The sequence below is a fragment of the Mustela nigripes genome, chromosome 4 (genome assembly GCF_022355385.1).
Source record: "Mustela nigripes isolate SB6536 chromosome 4, MUSNIG.SB6536, whole genome shotgun sequence".
In the NCBI taxonomy this organism is placed as follows: domain Eukaryota; kingdom Metazoa; phylum Chordata; class Mammalia; order Carnivora; family Mustelidae; genus Mustela; species Mustela nigripes.
In genome coordinates this window covers 98,383,531-98,407,364 of record NC_081560.1, presented here as the reverse complement: position 1 = coordinate 98,407,364, position 23,834 = coordinate 98,383,531, and positions in this window count along the sequence as shown.

The following is a 23,834-nucleotide window of genomic DNA, read 5'->3' as shown; positions in this document are numbered from 1 at the left end:
TCGAGGCAGGCAAGGACTTGGACCCCGAGGGTGGGGATGAGGGGTTTTAGCAGGTATCTATGGAGAGCTGTAAATGGACTCAGGAGTTTTCGTTGAAGTCTGGCCTCGGAGAGGATGGACAGGAAGGCTGAGGTCAGGCCTACTGGAGAAGGCACAGAGGTGCCTGACTCAAGTCTGGTCAAGGAAGGAGTTCTTGTTAAATATAATCATTAAAATTTAAAATTATTCCAGTTTTTCAGGCACTCCAACAATAATATGACTAAAATGAGTAGACTACATTAGACTACAAAGGATTTTATTTTTTAATTATGATTGAAATGATACAAATTCTATTTTTGTTTTGTAATGTGAGAGTCTTGTTTTATGCATGCAATCATACAAAGCTAAAAAGTATTATAGGTTCATGATGCATTCACTGAGATAAATTTGTAAAATCTCTCTTTTCTATTATAGCTGGGGAGTTTCTCAATTTTTTTCTCCATTTTGCATATATAAACTTGGCCTTTGAGAGTTATTCCAGATTTGGTTGTATTTTTTATACTGAGTGTGCTGGGAATTTCTCTGTATTATTTCTTACAACTAGATGTGAATCTACAATGATCTCAATATAAAAGTTTTAGCCACCACCACAACAACGTACTGTACATAGTACATTGAGGGTGATTAAATGTGTTTGTAGGATTATGGTTCCATAATGACAAGAATGATTTTAATCAAACCTTGGAATCTATATGGAGTCAGGACATTGCATTAAGTTTATATTGTTTTTGTATCAAGGTTATGTACAAAGCTCTCCTGAGTTTATTTCCACCCATTTGGTATTTTTACTCTAGGTACAGTAAGAAGAATTTTAAGTAGCATAACATAAAAGGCAATTATATAATGAAAACAAGCAAACAAATGGGAACAACAGAGTCATGTCTGGCTGGGGTCTGTGGACAGGAATTCTGAACGCAAACTGGCTGCATGAGGAAGTTTTTGGGGTGTTGGCTTTGTTCATCCTGTCTGTAGTGTTGATGACACGCATCTTTGCATTTTCAACAAGTCATAGAACTGTATGCCAAAAATGGTAATTTTTCTATATGCAAAATACAACCATCTTCAATAATATTGAAAAAAAAAAAAGATAGAATGCAAACAAGCAACTGGAGAAGAAGGCCAAAAGAAATAAGCATATCATAAATCTAGGATAATTACTTTGAGTTCTGTATTAAGGGATTGTGTACAAGGTATACACACTGGAATCCAAGAAGTAATTTTTATACTTTAGAACTTTGTGGTAGAAGTAAAGGTCAAATATGCTGTCATTTATCATGGAAAGTTTTCTAACTTTTCCATACCATAATTTATCAAATATTCTAATTAAATTGCTTAGAATATAATTATGTGAAGCATATCTAAGGTCATGCAATTATGGGTATGTGAGAAATATTTTTTATATATCAACAAAGGATTGGAAGCTGTAAATGACAAATCACATGTTCTGGAATAACAACTCCCTTCTATGACTACCATAAATATTATTCTGTTAAATTAAATTAAAACTTTGAGGAAATAAATTTTATGCCCTTGAAATTAAGCTGAATGACTATAAATCATTTAGCAAAGATATTCTTCTATGACTACAGTCTTCCCTTAAGCTAATATGAGAGGGACCATGGATCACCTTTTCCCTGTGTTTTCCTGGACAGGAGTGATAGAATCATGTGGGCAAACGGATGGCTAACATGACAGTTAGTTAAGTACCTGCTTGGCTTCTGACTATCTCCAGCAGAAAGTACTCAAGCATTTCTCTTAGAAAAGGGTAGCTCTCCTCACAGCAGAAATACTCAGATGGAACAACTGTAGCAATTAATCAAAACTTTGCCGAGGAAAAAAGCCACGTGATTCGTCATCTCACACATTTTGGGAATTTCTTTCTGAAAAAAAAGTAGATTTTTATGGTATGAACACTTATGTGTTTTAAGTTGAGATAAAACTGTCCCCTGTATTTGAAATAATTTTTATTTAATATATTAACATGAAAGGAAATACGTGTCTGTTACAATAAATTTAGAATACAGGAAAAAGGGAAAAAGTAAGTACTTTCCATTCCTTAAACACAGATAATGCCTCTCAATATTTCTGTGTATTAATGTCATAAAACCTTATAATTTGCTATCTTCATTTAAAAATCTAGTGTATTTTACCTCAGTAAATATTTTTATGAAATGGAGTGATAGTGTCCACAAAGTATAACTTCATGATTGAAATTGCAGATTTAGAATTTACAGCTAATATATAAATCCTGCTATTTCTATTAATTAGCTTCAGGTAGTGGCTAAATTAACATTTTAAGGCCTAATTTTTTTTCTATAAAAATGGGAATACCAATAAACTCTTCAAAGCCAACTTGAACTAGCATAAATCCAGGTTTCTTGGCACATGATAACTGCCAAATCATGGTAGATTTGGGTTATCTAATACCCACAGTCTTAGTATCAGAATGAAACAAAAGTAAAGACTCAGTCTGAGTCTGAGAGCTTCCATAGGCCAAGCAAATATGAATGTGCATGCATGCACAAGGCAAAATTTTGACCCTCTGTCCTTTCATGTGCTACAATCATAATTTCACATGAAAGATAATATAAATACCTTGCAACCACATGTTTGGCTGTTTTCCTTAGATTCAGCATCAATAAAGAAGAAGTGCTATGACCTGATGTCTAGGTAAGTGCATATGAGAGATAATTTTTTGTGTCAACTAAGCTGGGTTGTGGTGCCCAGATATTTGGTCAAACATTTTTTTGATGTTTCTAAAAGGGTGTTTTGGGGTTGTTGTTGTTTTGTTTTGTTTTGATGGGATCAACATTTAAATCAGTGAGCTTTGAGTAAAGCTGATTACCCTCTGTATTGTGGGTGGGCCTCATCCAATCAGTTGAAGTACTGCCTAGCCCAAAGACTGACCTCCCCTGAGCAAGTAGGAATCCTGCCAGATTTTGGACTTAAACCATTACTCCTTCTTTTTACTTCATCAGCACACTAGATTCCTATTTAAGCTTTCTTTCCTTTCTTATTTGTCTGCGGTCAATTGAGGACATGAAGATATTTTTAATTTGAAATTTTCATTTTTCTCTTACAGAACTCAATGTGGTGGCAGTTGCTCAGCCGTTGGAACTGTGAGCATATGCTGTGTTTCACAAGCCCATTAGTACCCAGAAATCCTGCATCCTGACAGGCTGAAGAGAAGCCTGATATTCCCCAAATAGACCAAAGAACCACCACGTAGAAATCACCTCTACTTTACTGTCTATTACTTTCTGGCACACTGGGTGTACAAAGTGAATGCCTATGCATAATCATGTTTAAAATAGGTGACATTAGCAATTACAGTGTTCTAAATGTCACATAGTTCTTTTCTCTTCACTCCACTCCAATCTCCTTTCTTCAGACACCTATTCTCAGAATGTTCTTGTCCTCATAACAATGTGGAAAATAGCTGAGAACCTAGGATGCTGAGAGGTACAAGGGACATTCAAATTTATCCAATTTTACACCTCATTTCACAGTTCGTTGCTGGCATTGGAAAATAAGTCACTGATGGAATTCAGTGTCTAACTTTATTCCTTGGCAAATTATGGAAAATACAGTTTTGTTTAATAAATGAGTTGCCACAAATCTCACATGCACATAGAGAAAATGAAGATTTTGCTGTAACCCTATCTTGACTTACAAGTTTGTTTTCTCCCACAAGTTTAAGGATCAGGCTTACTCCTCTAAAACTAATATATGGCTTAAAGTGAAAATGACTCCAAGTGGTATAGGGTCCTTCAAGGAATTCATCATTGAAAGAATGTAAATTGTGAATGAAAAATAAATGATAGGATTCACTAAAAAAAAAAAAGAAGAAGAAGAAGAAGAAGAAGACTTGTAAGGCAGCTTGGAGATCCTGTATGATACTCAGAGAAGAACCTGGATTATCATGAGGTAAGGGGAGGTCTTTGATAGCTTTGGAGAAAGGATACAATGTAATATACATTTGCCTTTCAAGCTGTTGTCTTGCTCTGAGATCTTATAACATATAACCAGTTTGAGATATTTAACACGAAGTGCTATGGATTTTTTAAAGCAGATGTTATTTCCAGTTGGGAAAAATGAGAAAGACAGGTAGAATGCAAGACTTATACTTGGTTGGCTTTTTCTTTTTCTTCCTTCTTCCCTCCTTTCCTCCCCTCTATTCGTCTGTCCTTCCTTCCTTCCTCTCTTCTCTCTCTCTCTCTCTCTCTTCTGAGAGAGAGAATGTGCACAAGAGGAGGAGTTGGGGACAGCAGGGAAGAGGGAGAGGGAGAGAGAATCTTAAGCTTCCTCCAAGCCAAGTGTGGAGCCCAATGCAGGCATTGATCTCATAACCCTGAGATCATGACCTGAGCTAAAATCAGTATCTGGAGGCTTTACTGGCTGAGCCACTCTGGTGTCCCCCAAGACTTACATTTAGCTTTAAAAAAAAAAGGGACAAAATTATGAAATGTGCAGTATGAATGGAGAACGCATACACTCTGGTTGGAGTGTGGAATGTTCAAGAGATAAAGAAAGAGATAAAAGATTGAGAGTTAAGTCCAGATTACATGGTAGTCTACTAGATAAAAAATAACTTGGTTATGTGTTCTTTGAGTAATTCCTATGGATGGTAGTTATAACATTAAAATTCTAACAGGCAATACTGGGTGTATTTTAGCAATGGTGGTCATTAAATTCTGCACCTCTTTCCACTCCTTTTCTATAATAAGCAAACAAGTACCAAGCTTGATCCACAAATCCCGTTTGATATGTCACATAATATAGCACGACTTAGCTTTCTTTGTAAAAACTTTGGAGACTAAAGTCAAATTATTCTCTGAATTCTTGCTCTCCTATATGTCCCCTTCTTCTGCAAAAGAACATGATCAGGTTGATCTAAATATCAAACTGACTCAAAGCCTTTCAAAACCCCTTGGCTTTATTTTCATCATCAAAGGATTTCTTTCCTGGAGAAGAAAGCAAGACAACCTATTGATTACTAACTGTACTTTCTTAAGAGAATACCGGCTACTAGCATATTTCTGTAATAAGCAAGTAAAGGTTGATCCTTAATAAATACTTATTTTAAAAATGTAAGGTAAAGATATTAAAATAAGTTGAAAGAGGACAAGAACACCATGGTCTATGCTTGGATTTGCCTGTTCACTGATGCCAAGGTTTTTTAGGGCTCTATGTTGCATGTAATGTTATATTTTAAAAATGTTGAAATTTTGCAAAATCAGTATTTGCCCTGTGCATCTTTACCAATATGAAAAGTTGCTTCTAGAGAACTAAATCTGTCCCATGCATCCCAAAATAATAAAATTATAGAATGAGGTTACACCAGAATAATATTTTTTTTTTCTTCAGTTGACGTCAGAATCACATTCTGAGTTTTTTTGAGAGCCAAGCAAATAAGCAAGCACACACACACACACAATTTGGTAGTTTTGTGGGTCTCCTCTAATCAAAGAGCGAAACAGTACATTAGGAAAGTCAAATTCTTTCCTAGCATTAAGCTAAAAATACCTTAGTTTAGCTCAATTTTTTTTATAAAGATTTTATTCATTTATTTGACATAGAGAGAGAGAGGTCACAAGTAGGAAAGCAGAGAGAGGGGGGAAAGCAGGCACACTGAGCAGAGAGCTCAATGTGGGGCTTGATCCTAGGACCCTGAGATCATGACCTGAGCCAAAGGCAGAGGCTTAAGCCCCTGAGCCACCCAGGTCCCCCCAGCTCAAGGATTCCTAAAATAGGGCTTATTGGGGTAATTTTGCTTTGTACAGTACCATGCTTGGTGTGATCTCTAATTTAGCTTCCAATTATGAAAGAATGATTTTTCAATGCATATTTCCATCTATTTATTTCTGTTTCAGTTCTCTGGATACAATATCCACTGTGCCATATGCAGATTTTCCTTGAGAAGCATAATAGGATTTTAGAATAAATTCAACATAACTTTGTTTTCTGTTCTAATTGTCACTTGGAACATCAAAATCACTTAGTGTTTTTAATTAAATTCTTTTTATTTTGGCCTCTGATCTGTGGACCTTGTAAACTACAATGCGATTTTGTATTTTAAGAGTAACAGGATGAGATTCCTTTATTGAATAAAGCAAAACAAATATTGCTAGCTTTAGGAAAATTCAAAACGATAGACCAAGAATGTACTTCTAAAAACAAAATCGAAACTATTGTGTTTTGGGGTGTTTTTTGTTTGTTTGTTTAGCAAGTCTAGAATATTCTATTGCATTCCAATGCATAACATACACAAATAGGGTAATGATTATATCTTTAATTCATTCTACTATTAATTTTGTGAGGTATTTTCCCTTCCTAAATATGAGCTTTAACAAGGGTTCTGCATTTACTATCTTTGTGTTGAATTTTAACAAAGGCTTCTGTATTTATTATCTTTGTGTTGAATATATTAACAGTTAATGTTATTTCCAAATAACAAATAAATTCAAAGAATTGAGAAGAGACAGAGATAAGCCAAAAGTGAATTTTAATGATCATATGAACCTCAGTCATTTAATTTCCAATTAAAAAGCACATTATTTTAATTCACATTGTATATTTCATTTAAATAACTTTCGAAAGACAATGTTGGTGTGATTTGGGATCTATGAGAGTTCTAAAAAGCAATAATTTTAAGCTATGCCATGTAAGATAAATTCCACAAGAATTTTTCAGTTTCCTCTTTTATTTTGAGCATCTACTGTGCTAACAATATTTTATTTTCTTATTTTTTATTTTTTAAAAATAATTTAGTTATTTAGTTGAGAGAGAGAGATAGCAAGAGAGAACATGAGCAGGGAGGAAAGGGAGAAGGAGGCTCCCCACTGAGCAAGGATCTAGACTTGGTGCTCAATCCCAGTACCCTGAGATCATGATCGGAGCTGAAGGCAGACACTTCAGCGACTCAGCCACTCAGGAGCCCCTGCTTGTTTATTTTTAAGAAGCATCTCGGACTGAGATTTCACATTACATTATACTATAACAGTATTTATTAAACAGTTCCCTTGTTGGATGAAGAATGATGGGGAGTAAAAACATGGACTTCTGAGCCAGCCTGCCAGGGTGCAATGTGTCATTTCATAGATAACCAGCTTCCTGGCAAAGGTGGCTTACTTAGCTCCTGCATGTTCCAAACGCAAGCCTTCCAGAACCCTGCTACAGGAAATACATAGTTTTTAATGCTTATATTACTAAAAACAAATGGCTGAATGTTAGTGATTTAATTAGTCAGCTTTGAAAGATTTAAAAATTATAAAAAATTAACCTCCCAAAATAAAGAAATGTGAATGTATGAATAAAAAGTTAAAAAGTAGGGAATAAACATATAATAGAAATAAAAAAAATACATGCATGTTCTTGGGTTCTTTGAAAATACAAATAATAGTGACAAACTTCTGGAGAACTTAAAAAAAAAGAAAAAGTCAATAAAAAGAGGTAAATATAAATAATATATGTGTGTGTGTGTGTGTACATATATATATCTACCTATGTTAAGATTTTATTTATTTATTTGACAGAGAGAGAGGGAGCACAAGCAGGGGGAGTTGGAGAGGGAGAAGCAGACTTCCCACTGAGCAGGGAACTGAATGCAGGACTCGATCCCAGGACCCTGGGATCATGACCTGAGCCAAATGACAGACGCTTAATGACTCAGCCACCCAGGCATCCTTAAAGAATATAAATGTTTAAAAAAAAATGATTAGACAATATCGTGGACAACTCTGGGCTAAAGAATTTAAAAATTTACAATAAAGGCTCCAATTTCTGGAATCTATGTTATTTACTCACAATTACTTAAGATAGATTTGAAAATACAGAATGGGCCAATAACCATGAAAGTCATTGATCAGTAATTCCAAATCTTCCCAGAAAGGAGTTACTAGGTCCACATAGTTCCTTAAGTAAGTTTCATCAGACAATCTTGGAACAAATCACCCTGAGCAAAAGTTGTAGAATAAAAAACTCAAATCATAATCTAAGTATCAAAACCACTGATACTATTTTTAAAAGGGATAAATTACTGGCAAAAACTTCTAACAGAAATATTACCAAATTAACTTCAGAATTGCTAAAAAAAATCAATACTGAGTTGACATTTTACTTAGATTATGAAGTTTAGAGAATAATTATTATATATTATCACATTAATCACTGAAAAGAGAAAACATAGTTTTCTACATAGAAATAGAATCATTCGATCATATGAAATTTATATTCAAAATGTTAACTCTTAGCAAACTTGGGACAAAAGACCAATGCTTTAATCTGATGATGAACGTTAATGGTGTTCCATGTAGCAAGAATCAGATCTAATGGTGAGTGTCGCAGCATTCCTGTTAAGACATGGAAATTGCACGTATCAGTGCCCTTAACCTCTTGATGAAGAATTATAAGAGCATGCCAGTCACACAGTAAGAAAAGAAAAATTAAAAAACGGTGTAAGAAATTGGGAAATAATACATAAACACTCATTATTAGTGCTCAATGATATATATATATATAAAATATATATATAATTGATAATATATTCATTATATAAAATATATATAAATTATATCTTATATATAATTATATATATTCATTACCAATTCAATATATTCATTACCAATTTTATAAATAAATATAAAATTGGTAATAAAAATTGGTAATGAATATATTACTCAGTCCCTTAATAATTCAAAATGCATTCCTGGAACACCTTCTGTAATATGAAGCACACAGTGGGGAACATAGAATAGCCCTATGGGGGCTTTGTCATTTGTATACTCAAATAAGAAAGATGTATAAATTGTATGTTAGAAGACGTTAAACGTGACCCGCAAGATCAGACTAAATGACATCCACAAACAACAGAATAGGGTAAGGGATCGGGAGTGTCAAGGAGTAACATGGGAATTTTATGTAGGAAACAACTCAATGAATAGTGCCATTTTAACGAATGTATAAATAGAGTGAGGGACAGAAGGGAGTGATTTGAAGAAAGTGTATAAGCAGAAATAAAAGGCTCTGCATCAAATTAGGGTCAGCTACCATCTTTGCAGAGAGCTAGGAGGACAGTTCACTTGACTCGGGGAGTGAGAAAGAGAGACTCCTAGCTGATGAGGAGGAAGGGGCAGCAGGAGCCAGGCATGGATGGTCTTCTAGAGCATTAGGAATGTGGCATTAATCCAGAATGAATTAGGGAGCTGTAGAGAGTGTTAAGTGGGCAAATGGCACAACCTACCATCCCAGTAAGAGGAACAAGATGACTGTTGTAACTGCCAAAATCAATCAATCAATCAATCAATCAGGGGCACACTGTCATACTGTAGGTGCAAGAAACAGTGTGATTTACCATAAAATAAAATGATACAAAGTTGATCGTTTTCAAATTAGAGCCAACAGAATTTCATGATGTCATAGATGTGACTATAAAGAAAAGAGTCAAGAGTAACTTCAGATTAATGGGTAAAATTAGCAAGAGTTTAACAAACTTGTGGATTTTGAAATCAATACACATCAGATGATTGATTTTCATACAGTGAAAACAAGCTTGAAGTATAATTTTAAAACATAAAATTTTAATTTCTTTTAAGTTTTTATTTAAAACTTAAAATCACAAGAAATCACAAGTAGGCAGAGAGGCAGGCAGAGAGAGAGAGAGAAGGAAGTAGGCTCCCTGATGAGCAGAGAGTCTGATGCCGGGCTCGATCCCAGGACCCTGGGACCATGACCTGAGCTGAAGGCAGAGGCTTTAACCCACTGTGCCACCCAGGTGCCCTTACAATATAAAATTTTAAATGATAGTGATAAAGTAATTAAATATAAATCTAAAGAAATATATGAGCTATATTTTTATGCATAAAATAATATAAAACTGCTACAAGTCACTTAAACTAAACATCTAGAAGACTCAGTATTTTAAAATGTAAAGTTTTCAAATATGGAAATTTATTTATAATGAATCTAGTATTGTATTTTGAGAGAGAACAAGAATGGTTAACAAATTATCTTGAATCAAATGGTTCTCAAAATGAAAAATGACTTAAATCAGAATTTTATCACATACAATATACAAAATCAACTCACAGTGGATTTGTAAAGACAGGTAAATAGTTACAAACATGAGAATGCTGTTTGTCTTTAGAGTGAGAAAAGATTAACTAAATATGACCTAAAAAGTATAAATAACAAATGAGGTTAAATTAAACTAGATAAAATTAAGTATTTCTGCTCTTTAAAAAAAAAAAAAGTTGTGATGAAAGGGAAAGAGTAACACCCAAACTGGGAGAAGAAAAATATAAAGCAGAAAGGACTAGTGTCCAACATATGTAAATAGCACTTACAAACAATTAAGAAATTAATTGGGATGTGAAAATTTGTGGGATGTGACAATCACCAGGGTTGATTCTGCTGATCTGGATGGTGAGGTGGGTTTCCCTTCCTCCATCACTGCTCAGTATGTGTCCCTCCTGGACCATTCTTTGTTCAAGGGTATAGGAATGGGTGTTCAACCCTGCTAGAACCTCCAAACAAGCTCTCAGTGTCCAGGTCTAGGAGACAATAGGATAGTTAAGCTTCTAAGACGCCAGACATATCCAAATGAGGTGCTGCATGTGGCCATCTGCTTTTCAAAGAAAAAAAGAAGCAATTAATCCAATGGAAACAAAAGTGATTGTGCACTTTACTGACAACAAAATATAAGTGAGTTAATTTTTTAGGAAATATAAAAAAAAATAAAATGAAATGCTGCCTCACACCTACAAGATATATAAAAGATACAGAAAAGAACTATAATATCCAAACAAGGAATATATATTCACTTTTTATTCACTACTGGTGAGAACATAAATAACCACTTTGGAAAACAATTAGGTATTTTCATTCAAGTTCAGAGACACATATCTGATTACCTAGCAGATCAATCCTTAAACATATACATTAGAACAGAGATCCTTAGCAGTGTATGTACTGACATTTTGGGTTAGAAAATTTTTTGTTGGGGGCATAGCTGTCCTGGGCTTTGCAGGATGTTTAGTTGCATCCTTGGCTTACCCATCTACTAGCTGCTGATAATACTTTCCAGATGGGACATTGTAGAATATCTTGAAATTGTCAAATGTTCCTGTAGGATAAACTTGTCCCGGTTTGAGAATCACTCTTCTAGAAAAACTCCACAGGGGTGCCTGGGTGGCTCGGTGGGTTGGGCCACTGCCTTCGGCTCAGGTCATGATCTCGGGGTCCTGGGATCGAGTCCCGCATCGGGCTCTCTGCTCAGCAGGGAGCCTGCTTCCTCCTCTCTCTCTCTCTCTGCCTGCCTCTCTGCCTACTCGTGATCTCTGTCTGTCAAATAAATAAATAAAATCTTTAAAAAAATAAAAAAAATAAAAAAGAAAAAAAAAGAAAAACTCCACAGTATCTACCTAACTACCTAGGCAAAATTGTGCCTCAGAACATTACTTATAATACCAAAACTCTAGAAACAAACCAAGAGTCTATGGTAGAAAGAATAAATAAGTTACAATGTATTTGTGCAATGTAAAACTATGCAAAAATGCAAATGAATAAAGTTTAGCCACTTTTATCAATGGTGAAATTTCAGGGAGGATCTAAAAACCAAAACAAATAAAAATTCATGGATACAGATAACAGATACAGATAATAGATTGGTTATTTTTATTTATTTATTTATTTTTTAAAAGATTTTATTTATTTATTTGACTGGCAGAGATCACAAGTAGGCAGAGAAGCAGGCAGAGAGAGAGGAGGAAGCAGGATCCCCGCTGAGCAGAGAGCCCAATATGGGGCTCGATCCCACAGCCCTGGGGTCATGACCTGAGTCAAAGGCAGTGCCTTTAACCCACTGAGCCACCCAGGCGTCCCTAAATAAAATCTTAAAAAAAAATTCACATCTTCTGAAATTATCAAATAATGTATAAAAGTAGAAATATCATTTGTTATTACATTTGGGTTAATATTAATGATGCCTAAATATTTTGGCTCAATACATCATTTTATCCAAAGTTTAAAATGTGAATTTTATATAGGGGAATATCTGAAATTCGATCAAAAGCTCTCTTTTAAAAATGGAAAGATTGCTCTATGACTTTAGGGCTTTCAGAAACTGTAACTAGTCGCTATTTCAAAGTGGGAATGTTTAAAATGAGAGCACGTAGTCGCTTCTTGTGTCACCTAGTTAAGGCACTGAAATGCCTTGCTATATCTCCAATTAACCTTGACACTGATTCACTGGTGATAAAGTTTATTACAAGAAGTTGCTCTAGATCTGTAGCGAAGTCAAACCATCAATGTGCAATGTATTTCATAAGAAGACATTCATGGACCATCCTTAGCACAGTCACAGAACATGTGACCTCTTGTTTAATGTTTTTGTATGACCCTTATATGTCTACGTGTCTCGGACGTGTCACGATTATGATATACACTAAAACTGTTATATTTCCTCTAGAAAGTTAAAATTCCAATAAATAAACACAGTGAAAACGGGACTGTTGTAACAAAACAGTGTCAAACAACTGATGCATTGACAGCTCCTTTCTTTAGGAAACGTGAGGTGACTCACTGCAGACTTTTGCTGCCCTGGCTGCTGAGTCAGGCATTGTTCCAGCCTGCAGCTAGCCCTGTCCCCTGTGCAGTGGGGCTGGTGCGCCGTGTTTCTGCGCAGTGCAGGGAGCCTGCCAGCAGCCCTCTGGGCTCCCTCTCAGAGCTATTAGAAAGCAATTGGGGAAATGATTAACCTTCACTTGAGAGCCAAGTCGGGACTTCAGATGCTTGTCAAATACCAGCTTCTCTGAAATAGATTTGTTCCCTGCACTGCCTTTCGGGACCTCCTTCATGCTGCTGGGGTTGCCCTTAAAGAGTTAGTCTCCACCGGCAGGCTTCTGAACAGGCCTTACGTAACTGTTGTCAGATCACAGACCTAAAATGAAGACATTGAAGAGATGACTGACAGCTCTATGTAATGTTTGGAGAAGTGTCGATACTCAGGACGGACTATGTCCTCTCTAGGTTACAGGACCTGTTCACTTCACCGCAAGTGGCCCCAGTGCCACCAACATGGTGCCCATCGAAATCTTGATGAGCGTATACTTGACAGGAGTCATTGCTTCTGGCCACCACACATTCACTCATTGGTTCTTCACAAGTCTACAAAGCAGTGTTATATAGTATCATACAGTCAACTCTGCGTAATTTTAGAAAGGCTAAGCCACTTTCACCAGATTGTACACCGCTCAGAGTTTTAGCTGATATTGGGAGTGGAGCCTGAATGATGTCTAACACAGTATCCTTGAGCGTGACATTATGGTAGTCCTTTGCTACTCTTATTCTTGAAAGTTCTCCTAATATGGCCCCAGGTTCTTCCATGCACAGACACCTGGAGTCATTCTCCATGGCCCGGCTGTTCACGCTCAGCACTTTCCCCTAGAACTAAACTGTCAACACCAGGCTCCTATTGAACATTCCCTGACTTTACCTATTTTGTTTTCTAGATGGTTATGAACAGGCTCTGTTCCCTCACTTCTGAACCAGCCAAGGAATTCACCAGCCTTCTAAACTTTCTGTGGAGTTCAGAAGAATAGAAACACAAGTCAGGAAAACTCCATCAAGGGATTCCAGTCTCTTTACCTTTTGTTTGATCCTTGTCATCTGCGTGATCCTTGTTGACACATGGTGCTGAATTAATTGTTCAGAGGTCTCCACAACTCATCCTTTGTTTTGATGACAGAATCAGACCCTATTATCTGTAATTTATCTTAGATTTCACTCCTTTTCTGAGCTTCTGGGACTGGTAAAAATCTTCTAGCTCTACATTTATAATAAATAAGAAAGCAGTGACTCAAGAAGTGTAAGAATTATTATTATTATTATTATTTTTACCCTCTTGATTTCATTTCCTTTGGACCACATAGACCACATAGGAATGATATTTACTTATGTCAGGATAAATTAACTTAATTGTATACAGAATATTAGATAGTGCAACAGAAAAGTGCTCACTCAAGTATACACCACCTTTCATGCATCAGTCATTCTTTTTCTACTCAGACCAAGATGGAAGGAGAACAGGAGGGAAATTAGAGTGTGCTTTACCTTGTTATTGTTGTTTTAGACAACACCGGAAATCGATTTTTTAATTTTCATATTATTATTATTAACTGTTTTGTGTTAAATGTTCCTTCAAATAGTAACAATATTACTGAACACATGTATTATGGAACTGGCATATGCACTTTATGTGTATTATCTGGCTGAAATCTTGAAGCAACCTCTTGAGATATTTACTTGTATTGGTGATGCATGATACATAGATAAGTAACTTGCTTAAGGTTGCGCTGATAGTAGTTATTAGTGCCAGCTCAAATGTACTAGGAATCTAAATTTAAAGAATCAACTCTTAACCCTTATGCTAATCACAGGAATGATTTGAAATTATCTTGATTAAGTACAAAGTAGTTTTGGAAGCCTTAAATATTTTTAAAATTATGAAACCATTTATTTGTATTTATTTATGCTCTCTGAAGAGAGCATAAATAAGAATGTAAGAACCCAGAGGTCATGGGTCTTCTTTGTCTTGTTCACTCTTATAACTCCAGGACTTAAAACAGTGCCTGACACATGGCATGTGTTCACCAAGAACTTGTGACCTGGATAGATGAAAGGAGGGATGAGAGGGGGTCATTCACATGTAGGCAGGTGCCTAGAAGGCTGGTCAGTGGTCAGGGTCCACCACAGAGTCTCTGTTGAAGCAGATAATCCCTGACACATTGCACATCTTTAACCAGATAAGAGCAAAGATCTTCAAGTGTTTATATTTCATTTTTTTTTAAAGATTTTATTTATTTATTTGACAGCAGAGATTACAAGCAGGCAGAGACGCAGGCAGAGAGAGAGAAGGGGATGCAGGCTCCTTGCTGAGCAGAGATCCCAATGCGGGGCTCGATCCCAGGACCCTGAGATTATGACCTGAGCCAAAGGTGGAGGCTGTAACCCACTGAGCCACACAGGTGCCCCTATATTTCACTTTTGTGTATAAACTAAATCTAAATTGTTTGAAGAATTATAAGACATTACCTCTTCCCCCCAAGCCCCATATCCACACATACTAGATCATTCTATAAGTGTTGATTTATTTTCTCCTGACATTGAATGGAGGAGAAATTCATAATAAACTTGCTATAGATCTATCTGGTCTACGGCCATACCACCCTGAACGAGCCTGATCTCGTCTGATCTCGGAAGCTAAGCAGGGTCGGGCCTGGTTAGTACTTGGTTGGGAGATCTATCTGAAAATATTTTTTCCAGGAGTTCTTTTTTATCCTTGAAATTTACAAAAAAAGATAAAAAAAAAACTTTATTATTAAATTTTCCTGAAATACATCTTACTTTTCAAAGCCAGTTTCTTCATTCAATTTTACCAAGGTTTCTTCAAGTATATATTTGATTACAGTTTTTTCTCTTTGAGGGTATCTATTCTTTCGAGGTTTTTATATTCAAAGTATTGGTTCTCTTTTCTAATTTATTAATATCTATTTTAATTTCCTCTAGAATCATTTTTGATATACCTGCTTTGTTCATTCTTCTGTTTTCTTTTTTAGAAATGTCTCTTATAAGACATATTTAATTCAAAAAAATATCATTCTAAATAAGATCAATAACTGACACCTATATAAAGAACAAATACTTTAAAACAACAGAAAAATGAAATTAATGACAAACTAAAGTAACAAAGGTAATTAAAACTACATGAGAACAGTGATAAAGTGAATTGATTATCATAAAGCAAGTTGGGGAGAGAGGCAACAAACTACTTTAAAAAATAAAAATAAGGGGCACCTGAGTAGCTCAGTGGGTTAAAGCCTAAGGTCATGATCTCAGGGTCCTGGGATCGAGCATCACATCGGGCTCTCTGCTCAGTGGGGAGCCTGCTTCCTCCTCTCTCTCTGCCTGCCTCTCTGCCTACTTGTAATCTCTGTCTATCAAATAAATAAATAAAATCTTTAAAAATAAATAAATAAAAATAAAAATAAATAAAAATAAAACTTGACTCCTTTTCATGAAATCACTACCATCAACTTTTTGGAGTATTTTCTCTTCTCTCTTTCTGCCCCTACATACCCGTGTATAACATTTTGAGCCCACAGTATGGACAGACGTGTTTCTTGCATCATCATTTGACATCATGACATGAAGGATGATCCCATATATTTAAAATTATTTGAAAACTTAAGTTTACTGGTGGTCAGTATGTTAATACACAGATGTATCATTTTTTGTGGTCAAGCTTCTGTTGTTAGGATACCTATGTAATTTCTAAACTGTGTTATTCTGAATGAGGAGACATGTCCTGGATATAATAGTAACATGATTTCTTTTTTCACTATAAATTCTAGTTGAGTGAGCTTGCTCAGTCAATAAGGGTATTCACGGTTTAGACTTTTTGATTCGTGTAGACAGATGTTCTCAGTGGAAGTCACGACAATTCACAGTCTCACAGCCCATCACACTGTTCCAAGTTATTTTCTGTTTTCTTTTGATTTCTGTCTTTGTTTTTTCTGTCTGTAAGGGCCTCCAGTACTTAGGTCTCACTAGTAACAAGCCTAACTCAGCAGAGTTCTGTTTGGAGCACTGTCTCTTGTGTTGCTTGAGTGGCTGCCCCTGACTTTGGCTGATGAGAACAGGTGAAAACATCCCTGAACATTGCCATCCTCTCTCTCATTCAGGCTATGCCCACTTGCTGCTCTGGCCGAAAAAGTGTCTGTAAAGGATTCTGCCAGTGTCCTGTTACATTTACATCACTTGTGATGAAAGCCCCAGATACGCCCTCCTATTTTTGTCCTCAGAGAGCAACCAAAAGTCCTCCAGAGACCGAGCTACAAGAGAGGAGAGAGTCCAAGAGGCGTCTCTTGGGTGTCAGTTCAGAAACTTGACTTTGTCTTCAGACCAGTGGCTGTCACTTGAGCGTGCTTTGCAATCACTGCAAAGCATGCCAGAAGATGATCGCTGGGTATACTTCCAGGATCCCTAAGTCAGTAATTCTTGTGGGGGGGCGGTCAAGAATGTGTGCTTTGAACAAATTCCCATGTAATGTCAGGACCACATTTGTGGGAACCTTATCATTCCCACATTATGCAGTTAGGTGAAGGTCTACCAGAATGTTCTCCATTGACTTCCTAGAACCACTGCCACTAATTAGACTAATTCGATCAGAGGGACTTCATTCTAGTGCAGTTGAAAACCCATTTTTCCCTCTTCATGGACAAATGTGTTCAGAATCCTCTTCCACCTGGAGAGGACTTTCCCTTCTGGTTTAACTCCAGCTCTGACTTCTTAATCTCTACATTCTCATTAGTCTTCTTCTCAAGTTCACTATCAAAGTATTGGGGGTGTATTTAACCCACAGAGGAAACTTAAGTTATGATGCTAAGTGAAACAGTCCAGCAGGGAAAGACAAATATTGTATGATCTCACTTATACACAGAATCCAAAAAAGTTGAATTCATAGAAACAAAAATAGGTTGGTGTTTGCCAGGGGCTGAGGGGTAGGGGAAATGGGTGACAATGGTCAAGGGTACAAACTTCCAGTTATAACATGAATAAGTCATGGGGACCTAATGTGTAGCCTGGTGACCACAACTAACAATGCTGTATTATATATTTTGAAAGTAGCTGAGGGAGTAGATCCTAAATGATCTCATCACACACACAAAAAGGTTATTTTGTGAGGGAAGGCCAAGTGAGGTGAGGTGAGGGAAGGCAAAGTAGGTGAGGTGAGGCTGTCTTACCTGACTTCATTGTGGTGTTTATTTTGTAATATGCAAGTATATCAAATTGTCATGTGGCATATCTTAAACTTACACAATACTATATGTCAAATATATCTCAATAAATTTGGGGGAAAGAAGAAAAAATTAAGCACCCCGAAGTCATAATTAATAAGTTTATTTTAAATTGAAAGAAAAGAACTTCATCATATCCACAGAAAGATTTCAGCAGCAGATCCTTTATCCATGACTTTTGACATTTTCCTCTCAACTTTACTTTCCTCCTCTAAATATGCATCAAAGAACAAAATAACTGTTTAAAATGCACAAGTCATTGTTATTGCAAGTATACTTGTTATCACCCCAGGTTAAAAATTCCTTTAAATGTAGTAATGTCTGGCCTGCACAGAGGTCTGGGTGAGAAAGTCAGCCCTTGAAATGGGAGTTGGCATTGGAGTTGGATTTAAGATGTGAGATATTGTAGATTTTTAAAAATTTACTTCTTTTTTTCTTTTTTAAAGTAAACTCTGTGCCACACATGGGGCTCAAACTCACGACCCTGAGATCAAGAGTCACATGCTACACTGACTGAGCCAGCCAAGAACTATGTGATATTGTAAATTTTATAAAATTTAACACTTAAGTAGTACAGAAGAAAAAGGAGAATGAATTAAAGAAAATCTCAGTGTTAGCAGAATTAGAGAAGAGAGAAGGAATTGGTTATGCAAAGTGTGTAATGACTTTGTGGCAGGAGTGATGAGTTAAACTAATTTCAGAATATATGGGTAAAAAATGCTAATTAGGGAGTAGGAAATGAGACACCAACAATAAAAGCTTTAAGAACCGGAAATGAAGAGTTAAATATAAGCCCATGAATGAATTACAAAAACAGATCCCTTTGTTAGTGAATTAGGAGAAAAGGTATAAAATCGATACTGTTACGGCACTGGCTACATTTAAGGAAGAGGAGAAGTTGGTGTGTCATCGAGGTAATGAAGAAGTTGAGGTCTGAGAGGTGGGAGGGGTCACAGGATAATGTTGTGGGCTGAGGAACAATGGGTACAGGAGGTTTAAAGGAGAGAGTGGAAGACAAGGCAAATAAAACAAGAAACACCCAAACTCATAGAGATCAAAATCGTAGGTACCAGAAGTGAAGGGAGGGGAGATTGGATGAAAGAATCAAAAGGTTCAGACTTCTAGATACAAGTGTTGAGACAGAATGTATGGCAGGATGACTATAGTTAATGTCATATGCTACATTTGAAATCACCAATTCATCTGTGAGAAAGGTGGGTGCACTGATCATGTGCAGGTGGGGCCATTTCTCTAGACAGTGTTGCTAGTGGTTTGGATGACAGATGCCTGGTTGTCCTGGGCATATAAAAGGTGTTTATAAAAATCTGCTGGACTGTAAGCTGCTTAAGGCCATTATCTTTTCTTTTTCATCTTTATATACTCAATGACTTGCAGAGTGCCCAGACTTCTGAGAACATGGACTGGGTTTGCATCCTGATTTCTATTTCCTAGTGGCAAGATCTTTGCCAGTAATTTTGTTCCTTTGCACCTCTACTTCCTGATGTGTAAAATGGTGATACGAATTTCTATAAAACATTGTGTCAGGGTTAAATGAAATGACTACATATATGTATAGCACCCAACAATAGTCACTATATGGCTTTGACCAATGGTAGCATTCATTAGGTTCATAATGGACTGTTTTCTACCTTTAGCTATTTATGGCAAAAGCCAGCATGATGGTAAATGTAACAGTCATCAGATTAATTTCCCATGTGTTTATACTTCAATTGTGGAGAATTGTTCAATCATATTGTATGAAATTTGACTCCAGGTCCCCTTTTCACTTGGGAAGCAGCATTAGAAATTCACTTGCCTGCTTCTGAAATCGCCAAGAGGGGAGATCCAAAGAGTTCTCATCACAAGGTGATGAAGATGAAGATACAAGATGAAGGATGTTCTCTCAACTTGCTGGATGATCATTTCACACAATATGTGTGTCAATCTGGTATGCTGTGCACCTTAAACTTATCCAGTGATGAATTCAATCATATCTCAATAAAACTGGGGAAAAAAGGAGGGATGGAGAAGGCCATGAATTTATTATTGAAGCCAGGAAAAGCATGAAAACTGAAAAAATGGAGCATTACTTTGTTTGACAATTTGCAGGGGATGCATAATGGAAATACATTAGTAGTGGAGGGCTTGCAGAGTGTGGACACTTACAGTGAATCTCTGAGGCAGATGGTAGATGATCCATGATGACAGAAAGGAGGAGCAGTTGGCATGACAGAAAGGGAACATCTTGGGCAAAGGATGGGCAGGGGGAACTTCTTTGTTTTGTTTGTTTTTAATAAAGAAAACTGGGAATATTTGAAGAGGTAGGTTGAGAAAATGAGTGCTACACACTGTAGTCTGGAAGGGGATAACTAACGGGGCAGGATTGTCACCTGGCAGTCATCACTGGATCAAGGGAGCACCGACAAGTGTAACCCTTGGAACATGAGCTCCTCCTGTATGAGTGAATTAAAACAAATAAGATGGAGGGACAGAAATGTTGCAATAGAAAACTTTGTGGAATTTCATGTAACACAACTGTAGTTTTCTTGTCACAGGAAAGCCTAGTTTCTACCAACTTACCAGGGATTCTAGGAAGGGCGGGACCTGGTAAAGAAAGGGAAAGCCTCGGGGCACCTGGGTGGCTCAGTGGGTTAAAGCCTCTGCCTTTGGATCAGGTCATGGTCCCAGGGTGCTGGGATCGAGTCCCTCATCGAGCCCCCCATCAGGCTCTCTGCTCAGCGGGGAGCCTGCTTCCTCCCCTCTCTCTGCCTGTCTTTCTGCCTACTTGTGATGTCTGTCTGTCAAATAAATAAATAAAATCTTAAAAAAAAAAAAAAAAAAGAAAGGGAAAGCCTCCAGCTCTTGCCAGAAAATGGCCAGTGGGTGTAGGTAGCAGGAATAGACACACCAAAATAAAGTTAAATGATTTTTAAAATAATGATTTGTGTTTTAATATGACAGTTACAGTTCACTGTTATTATATTGGTGACCCTTTAAAATTTTTTTACATATAAATTTTTAATTTTATGCCCAGTATAGTTAACTACAGTGTTATATTAATTTCAGTTGTACAATATAGTGATTCAACATTTCCACACAACACTGGGTTCTCATCATGACAATTGCAGGCCTTCATCCTCATCACCTACGTCCCCCATACCCTCCCTCCCTCCCTTTTGGTAGCCATCGTGTGTTCTTTATAGTGAAGACCCTGTTCCTTGGTTTGTCTCTCCCTTTTTTTTTTTTTATGAAAGTTCTTATTTTTAAAATATGTTTTTAAAAACATTTTTTGGGATGCTTGGGTGGCTCAGTCAGTTAATTGGCTGCCTTCGGCTCAGGTCATGATCCCAGAGTGCTGGAGTCAAGTCCTGTACTGCACTCCTTGCCCAGTCAGGAGCCTGCTTTTCCCTCTGCCTGCTACTTGATATTTATAAAATATCAAGACAATGTATTTCATGCACATTAAATCAAATAATTTTTAAACACCTTGTTTATATTGATTTTCCTGAATATTAAAGAACATGAAGAGAATAATTTGTCCTGGCACATAGTTACTTAAGTTGGTTTCTTAGCCAGATATAGATAAATGCATAGCTATAGCTATAGCTATAGATACAGATATAAACAGCACATCCCTGATATTTTCCAAATTCTATAACCTAGAATTTTAATTTCATAATTATAATTTTCTACAGTTTTATACATAGGAACCTTAGACAGTTAATATACTTTAAATTGTTGACATTTTCAATTGAGTCTTTTTTGTAAAATATAATATTTTGGATTGAAGGAATACATTTTCTCTAAGCTTATAACAAATTAAGCTTTCTGCATAATGCTTTCAATTGTAGTTTTATTTTAATTGAAATTTGTAAGTATCCCAGCCAAAATGTCATTGTAGGTATTATCTTTTTTTCTTCTTTTTCATTTTTTTTGCCTGCAATTCAATTAAATTTTTGACAATGTTCTTTTATAAGAAAAAACTCATTAAACATGTGTTTTCATCATTCTTTTTTTTTAAGATTTTATTTATTTATTTGACAGACAGAGATCACAAGTAGGCAGAGAGGCAGGCAGAGAAAGAGGAGGAAGCAGGCTCCCTGCTGAGCAGAGAGCCCAATGCGGGGCTCGATACCAGGACCCTGGGATCACGACCTGAGCTGAAGGCAGAGGCTTTAACCCACTGAGCCACCCAGGCGCCCCTCATTCTTTTTAATATTTTTTTTTTCTAATTGAGATGCTGCCAGATTATAGTTTGTTTTTCATTTGAACAATTACAGTGCAGTCTATCAATTTATCCAATTAAATATTGGTACTCTATCAGAAAAATATTCCCACAATTCAAGGTATGTGAAAATATAATTCTATAAGAGTTAAATGTTGTGGGAGGAGGAGTCAAGATGGCGGAGAAGTAGCAGGCTGAGACTACTTCAACTAGCAGGAGATCAGCTAAATAGCTTATCTAAGGATTGCAAACACATGCAAATCCATCGGCAGATCGAAGAGAAGAAGAACAGCAATACTGGAAACAGAAAAACAACCACTTTCTGAAAGGTAGGACTGGCAGAGATGTGAAACCAAAGTGACGGAAAGATAGACCCCGGGGGGAGGGGCCAGCTCCCGGCAAGCGGCGGAGCAACGGTGCACAAAATCAGGACTTTTAAAAGTCTGTTCTGATGAGGGACATCACTCCAGAGGCTAAACCAGGGTGAAGTCCACGCAGGGTCAGCGTGGCCGCGGGGTCAGCGTGGCCTCAGGGTCACAGAAGAATCGGGGGTGTCTGAGTGTCGAAGAGCTTGCGGGTATTGGAACGGGAAAGCTGGCTACAGAGACAGAGCCGACAGTAAGCTCACAGCTCGGTGTTACCTTGAACCTGCCACAGGCTCGGTGAGCTCGGAGCGCGGACGGAGGTCAGGCAGACGGGAGTAACTGGGCACTGTTCTCTGAGGGCGCACTGAGGAGTGGAGCCACGGGCTCTCGGATCCTCTGGGCCGGAGCCCAGGAGGCCGCCATTTGTATTCCCGTCCTCCAGAACTCTATAGAAAGCGCTCAGGGAACAAAAGCTCCTGAAAGCAAACCCGAGCGGATTACTCAGCCTGGCCCCTGGTAAGGGCGGTGCAATTCCGCCTGGGGCAAAGACACTTGAGAATCACTACAACAGGCCCCTCCCCCAGAAGATCAATAAGAAATCCAGCCAAGACCAAGTTCACCTACCAAGGAGTGAGGTTTCAATACCAAGGAGAGCAGCAGAATTCCAGAGGAGGAGAAAGCTAAGCACAGAACTCATGGCTTTCTCCCTGTGATTTTTTTTACTCTTGCAGTTAATTTAATTTTTTTCTTTTTCATTTTTTGTTTTTTTTTTCTCGCCTTCTGGTAAAAATTTTTTTTTAACTTTACCCTTTTCTTTTATAACGTTTTTAACTAGTTTATCTAATATATATATATTTTCTTTTTTATATTTTTCTTTATTCGTTTTCATTTTTTTAAATTCTTTTCTTTCTTTTTTTTTTTCGTCCTTCCTTTTTGAACCTCTTTTTATCCCCTTTCTCCCCCCTCACGATTTCGGATCTCTTCTAATTTGGTTAAAGCATATTTTCCTGGGGTTGTTGCGACCCTTTTAGTATTTTACTTGCTCCATCATATACTCTTATCTGGACAAAATGACAAGACGGAAAAATTCACCACAAAAAAGAGAACAAGAGGCAGAACCGAAGGCTAGGGACCTAATCAATACAGACATCGGTAATATGTCAGATCTAGAGTTCAGAATGACAATTCTCAAGGTTCTAGCCGGGCTCGAAAAAGGCATGGAAGATATTAGAGAAAACCTCTTGGGATATATAAAAGCCCTTTCTGGAGAAATAAAAGAACTAAAATCTAACCAAGTTGAAATCAAAAAAGCTATTAATGAGGTGCAATCAAAAATGGAGGCTCTCACTA